The following is a 12,638-nucleotide window of genomic DNA, read 5'->3' as shown; positions in this document are numbered from 1 at the left end:
TTGACTGATTGACTATATAAATCTCCATTCCTCAAATTCTCATTTGAACCATTTATCATCCTTTTTATTCCCTCATGAATTAATTTTAATACATGATCACTTTGTGTTTGTATAAGAGTCATGTTTTTAACTTTAAAAAAAGGATATTTTGATATAAGAGACAGCATATTGATTTTTTATTTTGACTTTAAAACATTTTTAAAAGATTAATTAATTATATTAGGTTTGTATGATTTTTCATAATATATTTCTCAGTGTTGTTTTTTTTTATTCTCCCAAATATATATTAAAGCATTTGTTTGAATTGAAGAGTGATGTCAGGCTTTTTCAGAAATTAAGTCTGATTTAGTTGGTTGATTTAATACCGAGGACTGAATCAGGGTTATATAGCAAATATTTTCCATAAATTAAATAGTCAAATCTGCTCTTTCAAGGTTCTGACAAAAAATTATGTATGTGTGCATGTGTGTTACTCATATATATGTATATATAAAATGTGTGATAAAGGCATTTTATAAATAATTATGTTGATAAAATCATATTAAAATTAACAATGTTTTTAGTTTCCCAAACCTTCCAATTATGTTAGGATAATCAAGCTTCCTGTAAGTGAAAGAAATAACAGCTATAATTAATATATTTGATAAGTCTTTGCTATATTTGATAGTTAACTTATTTGATACATCTTGGTAAAACTTTCTTGCTATACTTGCCAGAACCAACAAACAGAATTACTTTAGTGAATGAGTAAAAAAATAAATAAATAAATAGTTTGCAAGTCATATGACTTCCAATTCTTTGCTTTCAGCAAATTAGAGGAGAACTGAATAGATTTGTCAGCAGGGAGATCATTAAAAAATTTGTGATGATGGATTACTCTATGGTGTTGGCTACTATTCAGAAAGAATTCAAAGAATTGATTAAATTGTTGCCATTCCCATCTCCTTATTTATATGAACAAGGTTTCTTAGTGCTCACATTTCTAAAAATGAAAAACTATTCCTAAATATCCAAAAACAATGGGTATAAAAAAATAATAATTGCAAAACACACAGAAATAGCTCATTTGTCTCATTAACAGAGATATTTCTAATAACATTTTATAACAGCTTTTTTGAGATACAATTTACAACCCATAAAATTCACCCTTTTAAAGCAAATAATTCCGTGATTTTTACTATATTTACAGAGTCATGCAACTATGACTACTATCTAATCTTAGAACATTTTCATCACCCCAAAAAGAAACCTGTTACCCATTGGTAGTCATTTCCCACCTCCCCCCACACCTCCCCCGACCCCAGTCCCTGGCAACCACTAATCTACTCTCTGTCTCTATGGATTTGCTTATTCTGGACATTTCATTACAATATGTGGCCTTTTGTATCTGGCTTCTTTCACTTAGTATAATGTTTTTTTGGTTCATCTGTATGTTATAGCATACAGATGTCAGAATTTCCTTCCTTTTTAAGACTGAATACTATTCCATTGCATGTATATACCTCATTTTGTTCATCCTTTCATCAGATGGTGGACATTTGAGTTGTTCCTGCTCATGAGGTATTATAAATAATACTGCTATCAACATTGGTGCACAAGTTATGTGAACACAGGTTTTCAATTCTCCTGGGTATATAGCTAGGAGTAGAGTTGTTGGCACATACTGGTTATTCCACGTTTAACTTTTTGAAGAATAGCTAAACCGTTTTCCAAAGTGGTTACAACATTTTACACGGCCACCAGCAATGTGTGAGGCTTCCCATTTATCTATATCCTCGTTAACACCTTTACTGTTCATCTATTTTTTAAATTTTCTAGCTTTATTGAGATATGATTGACATATAGAATTGTGTAAGTTTAAGGTGTACAACGCGATGATTTGGTACATATTTTGTGGAACGTTTTCCACAGTAAGGTCAGCTACCACATTGCTCACCATACAGAATTACCATTTTGTCATTGGTGGTGAAAACTTTTAAAATCTACTCTCATAGCAACTTGAATATATACAATACAGTATTGTTACTAGGGTCACCATGCCGTACCTTAGCTCCCCAGAACTGATTCATCTTATAACGGGAAGTTTGTCCCCTTTGACCAAATCTCCCCATCTCCCTCACCCCACAGCCCCTGGCAACCACCATTCTACTCTCTGCTTCTTTGAGTTCAAAGTTTTTAGATTACACATATAAGTGAGATCATGCAGCATTTGTCTTTCTCTGACATATTTCACTTAGCAGCATAATGCCCTCAAGATCTATTCATATTGTTGCAAATGGCAGGATTTCCTTCCCCCACTCCCCGCCCTCTGCAGGCCAGGCCTTCCTTCTTTTTATGGTTCAATAATATTCCATTGTCTACATACACTGCATTTTCTTTATCCATTCATCCATTAACGGACACTTCGGTTGTTTCCATATCTTGGCTATTATAAATAATGCTGTAATGAACATGAGGGTGCAGATATCTTTTTTTTTAAAAAAATTTATTAAAGTATAGCTAACATACAATATTATATTAGTTTCAGGGGTACACCACAGTTATTCAAACATTTATATACCTAATGAAATGATCACCATGACAAGTCCAGCAACCATCTGACACTATATCGTGCTATCACAATATTATTGACTATATTCGCCATGCTGTACATTACATCAGGTGTACAGCATAGTGGTTACACATTTATATAATTTAAGAAGTGATGCCCCTGACTAGTCTAGTACCCACCTGGCACTATACATAGTTATTACCATATTATTGATTATATTACCTATGCTGTACTTTACATCCCCATGACTACTTTGGAACAACCAATTTGTACTCATTAATCCATTCCCCCTTTTCACCCACCACCCCAACCCCCCTCCCATCTGGCAACCATCAAAATGTTCTCTGTATCTATGAGTTTGTTTCTGTTTTGTTTATTTGTTTATTTTATTCTTTAGATTTTACATATAAGCGAAATCACATCGCATCTATCTTTTCATGTCTGACACACGCCACTCAGCTCAATATGCCCCAGGTCCATCCAGGCTGCCACAGATGGCAAGAACTCATTCCGTTCCCTGGCCGAGCAATATTCCATTGTATATATGTACCACCTCCTCTTTATCCGTTCTTCCATTGACAGACACCAGGCTGCCTCTACATCTTGGCCATTGGAACAATGCTGCAATGCACATATGGACGCACAGGTCCCCTCGAAGTAACGTAGCGTTTGGGTTTCTTCAGATAAATACCCTGAAATGGGATTACTGGGTCCTACTTTGTTTCTTGTTGTAGCCTTTCTTTTTAAGTCTATTTTGTCTGACATAAGTACTGCTACCCCAGTTTTTGTTTGTTTGTTTGTTTCCATTTTCATGAAACAACTTTTTCCATCCCTTTACTTTCTGTCTGTGTGTGTCTTTCAATCTGAAGTGAGTCTCTTGTAGGTAGTATGTGTAAGGGTTTTGTTTTCTTATCCATTTACATTGAAAGTAATTGTTGATAGATATGTAGCTACTGACATTTTATTCATAATTTTTTTTTCCGTCTTCAAGAAGTCCCTCTAACATTCTTTATAATACTGGTTTCATGGTGATGAGTCCCTTTAGCTTTTTCTTTACCTGTCCTTCAATTTTAAATGATAGCCTTGCTGGGTGGTCTTGGTTTTCATCACATTGAGCTTTGTTATAAGTTACTAGTTGCCTTTTTCCTGCTGCCTTTAGGATTCTCTCTTTGTCTTTAACCTTTGTCATTCTAATTATAATGCATCTTTGTGTGGGCCTGTTTGGGTTCATCTTGTTTAGGACTCTGCATTTCCTGGACTTGTATGTTTATTTCCTTCACCAGCTTAGGAAAGTTTTCAGTCATTATTTCTTCAAATAGGTTCTCAATCCCATGCGCTCTCTCTTCTCCTTCTGGTACCCCTATGATTTGAATGTTGTTAGGCTTGATGTTGTCCCAGAGATCTCTTAAACTAGCCTCATTTTTTTTGCATTATTTTTCTTTTTGCTGTTTCAGTTTGGGTATTTTCTGCTACCTTGTCTTCCAAATCGCTGATTTGATGCCCTGTTTCATCTAGTCTGCTAGTGATTCCTTCTAGTGCATTCTTCATTTCAGTTATTGTATTCTTTGCTTCTGACTGGTTATTTTTTTAATGGTTTCTATGTCCTTTTTTAATGCTTGCTATCTCTCTGTTGACGTTCTCATTGAGCATCCTTATAACCACTGTTTTGAACTCTTTCTGGTAGGTTGCTTGCCTCCATTTCATTTAGTTCTTTTTCTGGAGTTTTCTCCTGTTCTTTCATTTGGGACACATTTCTCTGTTTCCTCACTTTGGCTGCTTCTCTGTGTTTGTTTCTATGGATTAGGTAGAGCTGCTATGTCTCCCAGTCTTGGCCAGTGGACTTATGTAGTAGGTGCCCTGTGGGGCCCTGGCACAGTCTACCTGGTCACCTGTGCTGGATGCTCCACGAGTGTCCCTGGTGTGGGTTGTTTGTGCCCTTCTGTTACATTTGAGCCTTGGTTGCTATTGGCATGTAAGTGGGTGGGACTGACCTTTATGCTGAGAGGCTGTGGGGTTTGGCCCCATCCATAGCTTACAGTCTGCTCAGCGGGGGTCTTACCACTGAGTGGGATTCAACCTATTAGGCTCTGGTGCCCGTTAAGACCTCCCTTTGTGTGTGCTGCTTGTGAGGCTAACTGGGCAGGGCTCTGCTGTGGTCTGAAGCCAACCTCTGAGTGTGTTGTTCCTGGAGCCTCTTGGGAAGGGTTCTAGGGCAGGTCACCCACTGCCTGTGAGTGGCTGGGGGCTACCTGGTAGGAGCTACAAAGCCATCTGTGGTGTTGGAGGCACGTGGGAGAGACCACGCTGTGAACTGAGAATGTCTGCCACCAGTACTGGACCTGGGATAGCTCCACAAAATGCCAAGCCTGCTGCCACTGTGGCTCCCTTAAGGTTCAGCCCACTGAAAAACCTCATTGGGTAGTGAGTTGGGTGAGGTAGGGTCTCAGGGAGTCACTAGAATGGAAGAGTTGTGGTCACCAGGTTAATTAGACTCTGATTTGGTGCCAGTGCTAAGACTGGAGCTACTCAGCAAGTCTCAGAGCACAATGAGTCCAGCTGCTGCCTGCCTGGCGCCTGCAGACTCTTGATAGTTTTCCAAGAAATAGTACATTGCAGGCAGGGCTGGATGCTCTTGAGAAAGTGTGTGAGTTGGGTGGGGCAGCGTCCCAGCTGAGTCAGCAGGGTGGAGCAGCGGAGCTCACCAGACCAATCAGATTCAGATTTGGACGTAAGCGTAGGGGCGGGCTCAACACAAGAAAGATGGCGTCTGTCTGCCAGCTGCACGGAGGAGTATTCCACACAGGGAAAATGCTGACTGCCTCCAGCCCTCTCACCTCAAAGCCACACACCTCAGTCTGCCCTCTGCATGCCTCTGACGCCCCCCGGGTCACCGCCCCTCCGCTGGAGCTCAAGGTGAGTGGTTGCGAGCGAGTGAGTCTGTGTGTGGCCCTTTAAGAGGACTGTGATTTTTCCCGCAGCCTTCTGTCCCACCCGGATGGTCGGAATCCCCGTTTTTTCAAAGCCAGATGTTATGGTGCCTCTTCCTGGCACCACTACTCCAGGTTTGGGAGTCTGGCATGGGGCTAGAATCCCTCCCTCCTCTGAGGGAAGCCTCTGTGGCTGAGAGATCCCTCCTGATTCTCAACCACCACAGAGGTGTGGGGCCTGTTCTGCATCTCCGCCCCTCCTACCAGTCTCAGTGTGGCTTCTTTATATCCTTAGTTATAAATCTTTTGTTCAGCTAGATTTCAGATGGTTCTCCAAGTTGGTTGGTCTATAATTTAGCTGCAATTTGAATGCGTTTGTGGAAGGATGCAGGCAGTGTTTATCTACTCCGCCATCTTGGATCTGCTCATCTTTTTTATTATAGCAATTCTCTAGGTGTGAAGTGACATTTCATTATGGTTTTGATTTGCATTTCCCTGACGACTAATGGCGTTGAACATCTTTTCATGTGCTTATTGGCCATTTCTATTTTCTTTGGAGAAATGTCTATTAAAATCATTTGCCCATTCAAAAGTTGGGTTATTTGTCCTTTATTGTTGAGTTATAATAGCTCTTTACATATTCTGGACACTAGACCACTATCAGATATGATTTGCAATATTTTCTCTCATTTTATGGGTTGTCTTTTCATCTTAAAATTGTCTTTATTGATATATAATTGATGTGTACATTTGTGTAAGTTGTTTTCTTATGACGTCTTTGTCTGGTTTTGGTATCATGATAATATTGGCCTCATAGAATGAGTTGGGAAATGCTCCCTTCTTTACTATTTTTGGTACAAGTTTTTAAAATTGGTATTAATTTTTATTTAATTGTTTGGTAGGATTCACAAGTGGAGCTGATTGGGCCTGAGCTTTACTTTGTGGGTAAGACACTCTCAGTGTTGGTCTTTGAGTCCTTCCTCTTGAATTGGTTAGAGTGCTCATAGAAGAATCCTCCTGTTTCCTGTCTGGGTGGAATAAGCCTGGTTGCCAGGCTTCTGGGAGCTAAGTGGAGGAAGGAGGTTGAAGTCATACTGTTCTTTGCTTTGTTAACTTGCACTTTAAGCCGTGTTTTCTGTGTGGTAATTTCCCCTTAGCTAAGTAAGAAATAGGGAGGTTGGCTCTGGGCACACACACAGCATCCTCTGCCAGTTACTAGCAGCTGAGCTCCATTCCTAACTGGCAGAGATGGCCCGAAGCCGGATGGCCCTGGTTTGCTGTTTCCCTAGCAAAATCCTTGGGTCTTCTCCATCAGGAGAGGGTCAGTGGCCTGGTACACAGAATTGGAAACAGATCTAGGCGTCCAGCACTTCTTAAGCTTTCAACCACTCCTGTTATAACCCTTCCTTTATCCCCAGGATAAATGGAACCTGGAGCCGCCAACCTTTGGGGGTTTTCTACAGTGAAAATTGGGTTTCTTCTTCATTTCCCTCCCTTCTGGCTTAGGATAAGTTTTTATTTTTGTTTGTTTGTTTGTTTTAGTAGGGTTTTGATGAGAAGAGTTTTTCGCCTATTTTGATTTTAATCCACCGTGTTAGTAACTACATGTATACCTATTTTCCAGTTTCCAACATTATTGTTGTTTGCTGTTGTGGGCTTTTCCTTTGTTTTGTCCCTATAGTTATACCTCCTGCCCCTTTTGTATCTCTTTACTGTCATTTAGTGGGGTTTTGGTAAGGAGTGTGTTTCCATGTACAGTCAATGGGTCATCTTAACTGGAGGCCATCATCTTCTATTTAAGGCTTTGGCTTAAACCTGTTCTTTCATCTGCACTTTTGGAAGTCTGTTTTCTAAGGCCCAGGGTATGGCTATTATAGATTCTACACAGACATGGTAATTTTGGGCTTGTAGCTGTACCTTCTAGTTTCCTCATCTGAAACTTTGAAGGTGCATATTAGTCAGGATTCTGGATCGCAAATGACAGAAAGCCAGGGCAACACGCTTCAACAAAAAGGGGCTTGACATTCTCATCTAGAGGAAATGTCTGGGGAAGAGGTGCTCAGGCAGGTCCTCCCAGCCCTGCTCCAGGCTCACCTCTTGCCAGCTTAGCAATTTCAAAGGGAAAAGGATCTTCTCTTTTCCAATGGCTTCAACAGAAGTCCCAGCAGTGGCTTCTTTCTGAACTCAGAGCAGGGCACTTGATTAGCTGGCAGAGTCAAAGGCAGCTTCCCTTGGAGGACGGGGAAGAGGGGGTTAGCTTCTAGAAACCACATGGACCAGAGTGAGAGAGGAGGGGTAGTTCCCTATACAGCATAGCAATACTGATACCAGAAGAAGAAGGAACAGATGCGGGGCAGGCAAAAGTAACAGGTGTCCACTGCAGGGTAATCCCACCAGCCTCATAGCCTTGATGTAAACTAAACCTTTAGCTCAATGCCTGGGACCTTAAAACATTAGCTGTTGTGATTATTGTCCTTATTAACAGGGTGACTCTGTGGCTGGCCTTCTTGTCCTTCAGAACTAATTCCTTTGCCAGGGACGCAGAGGCACAGAGCTGCCACTGCCCTCTGCCCTCTGGGACATGAAGTTGGCAGCCAGGCTCAGTGAGCTTTGCTGAGCGCATGCTCCCATCCCCAGGTGGGTGTCCCTCTCCTTATCACATCAAGCCAAGGCCCAGTGTATCCCTGCCTCCTCCTCCATGCAGCCTTTCACATTCCTCAGCTTATCCTTCTTGCTGAAAGAACACGTGTGGAATAATTTGCCACTTATTTGTCGCCTATTTTGGAGTGATTATGTTGAGTGTGGGTGTGCTTACATTGGCACTGTCTGTTCAGATAAATTATGAACTTCTTGGGAGCAGGGCCTGGGTGCCCTATGCCTTCAGTTACACTCCGTTATTCTCGTCTTCCTTTCCTCCCAGGCTCATAATGCAAATCTGAGTATCCAGTAAGTACCAGCAACTGAGGTGTGTAGCTGGTGCCATGGCCTGGAGGGCAGGGCCCAGGCCTATTGGAGGACATCAGATGATGGGACTTTCGGGCCATCTCTGCCAGTTAGGAATGGAGCTCAGCTGCTCGTAACTGGCAGAGACCACTCTGTGTGTGCCCAGAGCCAACCTCCCTATTTCTTACTAACAGAACGCCAAAGTTTTAGAACCCCAATTTAACAAACATAAATCTCAATACTTGACTTAATAGCAGACCTTGAAAGAAACTTTTATTATGAAAATTGTATAATCTATTCAATAGTAGAGAGAATGGTATAATGAATTCCCATGTACCCATCATTCAGCTTCAGTAATTGTTAACACATGGCTAATCTTGTTTCATTGATTACATTCCCTCCCACCATTGGGGTATTTTGAAACAAATCCAAATATCATTATCATTTCATCCATCAACTCAATATGTCTAAAGGTCATCTTTGAATGTGTGTGTATGTGTGTGTATAATACAAAACGTAATACCTTTATCGCCTATAAAAAACAATGGTAATTTCTTATCACATCACAGAGCCACTTGTTCAAATTTCCCCAGTGGTTTTAAAGAGCTGACTTGTTCCAACAGGTTCCAAAAACACAACACCCACATACTACATTAGCAGAACCCCGATTTTATTCAATGGGGCAAGGTGCTCAGCTGAAGATGTTCATTTTTCCACTTCCCTGTGTCTCAGTTTGGCCAAGGAGGTAAAGTGGAAGTGTGGAGGATGCATCCAAAAGGTGCTCTGAAGTGGGAGATGAGCACCTTTTGTTTTTCCCTCCTTCCGTCTTCCTGATGCCTGGAACTTGAGATGTGATTTCTGGAGCTCTAGCAGCTATCTTGAGCCATGAGGTGATCTTGCAAGTGAAAGCCAAAGTAGCATGGCAGACAGAAAGAAAGTAGGAACCTGATTTCTGTCGACTCTACTGCTATTTCCAGCCTTTATTATCAAATCATTTAAGATTAGGTTCAGTTTTAATAGAAAACAAAATAAAAATTTTAAAGTAGTGGCTTAAGCAGGATAGGAATTACATTTTTGTCTCTCACATAAAATAAGCATAGAGGTAAGCAACCCAGGGCTAATACAGAGGTTCCACAAAGTCACAGAGTATTAGATATCTATGGCTATATAGCTAGAAGCTTAAAACCACAATGGATTACCTGTTTCAGTATCTGAGGGTCAGGAATCTAGGATTCATGAGACCTGGGCTGCAGTCATTCCTAGCTTGACTAGGTCTGGAGGAGCCACAGGTTTCTGGCTTCAATTCCCAGCTTTCTTGATCTCTCCATAGAGCATATCAAAGCAAGAGAAGCAAGATGGAAAGAAGGAACAAGAGAGCCCATTCAAGGTGGAAGCTGCTTTCCACTCAATCTCAGAAGAGAACGCCCCCAGGGCCTCTCTTATCCTTCCTGCCCTTGTGATGCAGTCCCCTGTGCTCGTGCCTTCGCCCTGCCCCACCCTGCTGCGCAGCATGTCCCATTGTCCGTCCTCACCCAGCGCTCTTGCTTCTGGAGAACACTTCAGGTCCCTGCCTCTTCTCTGTCTTTGTCTCTTTCTTCTCTCTTGTGCCTCTAATGCCTGATTTGGTCCAAGGCACCATGCAGCTCCTTTCCATTCCTGACCTCCAGGGCAGCCAGAACTCGGAGACCCACCCCTGCTCCACCTTCCCAAGGTCCACTGCCACCTCCCTGCACACCGCTGGCTACTCCCCTCCTGGGACCACCGGTCCTCTTCTCCCTTTATCCACTTTCTTCCCATCTCGCCAGGCCCCTGATTGAGCCGCCTCCTCCAGGAAGCCTCTTCCTTGTGGTTTATGGTGCTTTCATGATCTTTATTCCGCCTTGCCTAAAAGGTCTGCTGGGGAGATGGGAGGAAGTGGGATGGCTGAAGAGGGCTCGCTAGAGCGGCCGGCACTGTGGGCTTCGGCGTCTCGGTGCTGAACTGCCTTTCTGCTCTGGGGGCTCTTCCCTTAGAACGATGATGTTGGAGGGGCTGCATCCCTCCTGCCTGGTCTCCCCCCCCCCCCCCCCCCCCCCCCCCCCCCCCCCCCCCCCTGCGACCGGGGGCCTGGCTCCCGGTGCTTTTCCATCTTACGCATGTGATGCAAAGAGGAAGGGATGGTTAGATTCATGCTGGTGGGGGGACAGCCTGCTGGGGGGGGGGGGCTTGATCTGGCCCGTGGCTCCTGAGGCCACGTCTCCAGAATCCCTTGGCCCCACATTGACCTTCCATCACGCAAGCCCCTGGTTGCTTAAACAGCAACTCCTGTGCTGGCCACCAGGAGCCCCAGCGGAGGCACTGTCAGGTTGAGAGGTCCTGTCTCCCAAGATGAAAAGGAAGGTCAAGGCCGGGGGCAGCAGGGGTGGGGATGGCCCCTGCGGCCCTACGGGGGACTCTGGGTGGGGCTGGTTTCCCGGGCTCGGTGTTTTGGTGGCCTCGGTGGTTTCCTTCTGCTAAGTGCCGGGCATCCCAGGCGAGGCTGAAGGGTCTCCGGCGGGCGCGATGCCCCGGGGCCTCCTCGCACAACACTCTGTGGGCTCAGCGGGCCTGGGGCGAAGGGCGGGCCCGGGAGCCCGGGCGCAGAGCGAGACCGGGCGCCCCCTGGTGCCCGAGGCAGGGACGGGCAATCTCCCGGTAGCACCAAGATGGCCGGGTGACCTCGCCCCTGTGCCCGACCGGCTCCGGGAAGTGTTCCCTTACTTGTGGATGGGCCACTTCCGTCTCCGTAGGGGACAGCGGGGAGCCTCCGGGGAGCAGCGCGCGGCGGGCGCATGGCCCGGGGCACCCTCGCGTCCTGAAGTCCTGTCCAGGCCGGCCCGAGGGGCCTCCTGTCACCCCCTGGGGTTCACACACAGGGACAGAATTGGGTGTGTTATCCCCACCGCCCCCCTCCAGGCTCTGGACTGTGCTGGGGATAGCCATACCGAGAACATTCTCTGCGGAGTGTGAAGTTCTGAGTTTTCCAAATCCCAGATGAAAGTTGCTTTTGTGATTTATTTGCTTCTAAAAATTTCTGCCCTACCTGGCTGCTTCCAGGGCTGCGCTGCCCGGTTGGTGGCCACGACCGCATGTGGCTATTGAGCACTTGAAGGGTGGTGACTGAGGAACCGAATTTTTCACCATATTTAATTTTATTTAAACTTAAAACCAGGCAGTGTACATTTCCTGTAACAAAATGGGTTTTGGTAGGACTACGTGTGACTTAAATGTTAAAAATGTAGTGTCCAAATTGAGACGTGCTGTGTAAAGTACACACCAGATTTCAAAGAGGTAGTACCAGGATAAGAATGTAAAATATTCATTTTAAATAATTACGTACTGAAACATTGGGATATACTGAGTTTAATAAACATTAATTTACCTTGTTTTTTAAAAAGCATTATGGCTGGCTACTACAAAGTTTGTAGTTACTTATGTAGGTGGCATTCTATTCCTGTATTTCTGCTCTAGGGAGTGAGATGCGCTGTTTTATTTTCTGACTCCAATGTGGGGAAAAGGGCCTGACAGTCAGGGACCAAGACCGTGGGGACTCCTGGGCAGGTCGCTGGCCAGGCTCACAGTCACCCAGAAGGCATGTCACAGGAGCCCCAGCTGGCAGGCACACAGCCCCCATGTTAGGTGGGCACCGGGCTTGGCACATGAGCTCATGCAAAGAACACTCATGTGTGGCCTGAAGACCTGGGTTCCAGCATTGGCTGTGCCCCTTACTGCGTGTGTGCCTGTCTCTTGGTGCCTCACAAGCAGTTAATGTGAAATGGGCCTGTCCTGGTCTACTTCCCCAGGGGCTCCCAGGGCCTGTGTGACATCAGAGGGGGAAGCCCTCTTGAGCCACTGCTGATGGTGGCTCTCTCTGGAGGAGGGCATTACGGAAAACTTGCATGTTTCTGGAATGCTGATTTGTTACCAGCACGATTCTTTTGAATCTGTCAAAGTGCATCTTTCAAAAGCTTTGTTCCATTCTTTTAAATGCACGTCAGTGGACTGTAGCAGGCACCTGATTCATTGTTTATAGAACTGAGAGAAGAGATCTGGGCTGAAGCTTGAGGGGCCGCAGAAGGAGACAGACAGGCCCGAGGGCCAAAACCCCATGGCTGTCCAGCAACCCTTCCCCCGGGGAATTGGAAATGACCTGGCAGCCAGGTTGAGTTCTCCTCTTAGGGAGCCCATCTGTTCCTGCC

This window comes from Rhinolophus ferrumequinum, chromosome 26 (genome assembly GCF_004115265.2).
Source record: "Rhinolophus ferrumequinum isolate MPI-CBG mRhiFer1 chromosome 26, mRhiFer1_v1.p, whole genome shotgun sequence".
Lineage (NCBI taxonomy): Eukaryota > Metazoa > Chordata > Mammalia > Chiroptera > Rhinolophidae > Rhinolophus > Rhinolophus ferrumequinum.
The sequence above is the reverse complement of the archived record's forward strand: the minus strand, read 5'-3'. Positions refer to the sequence as shown.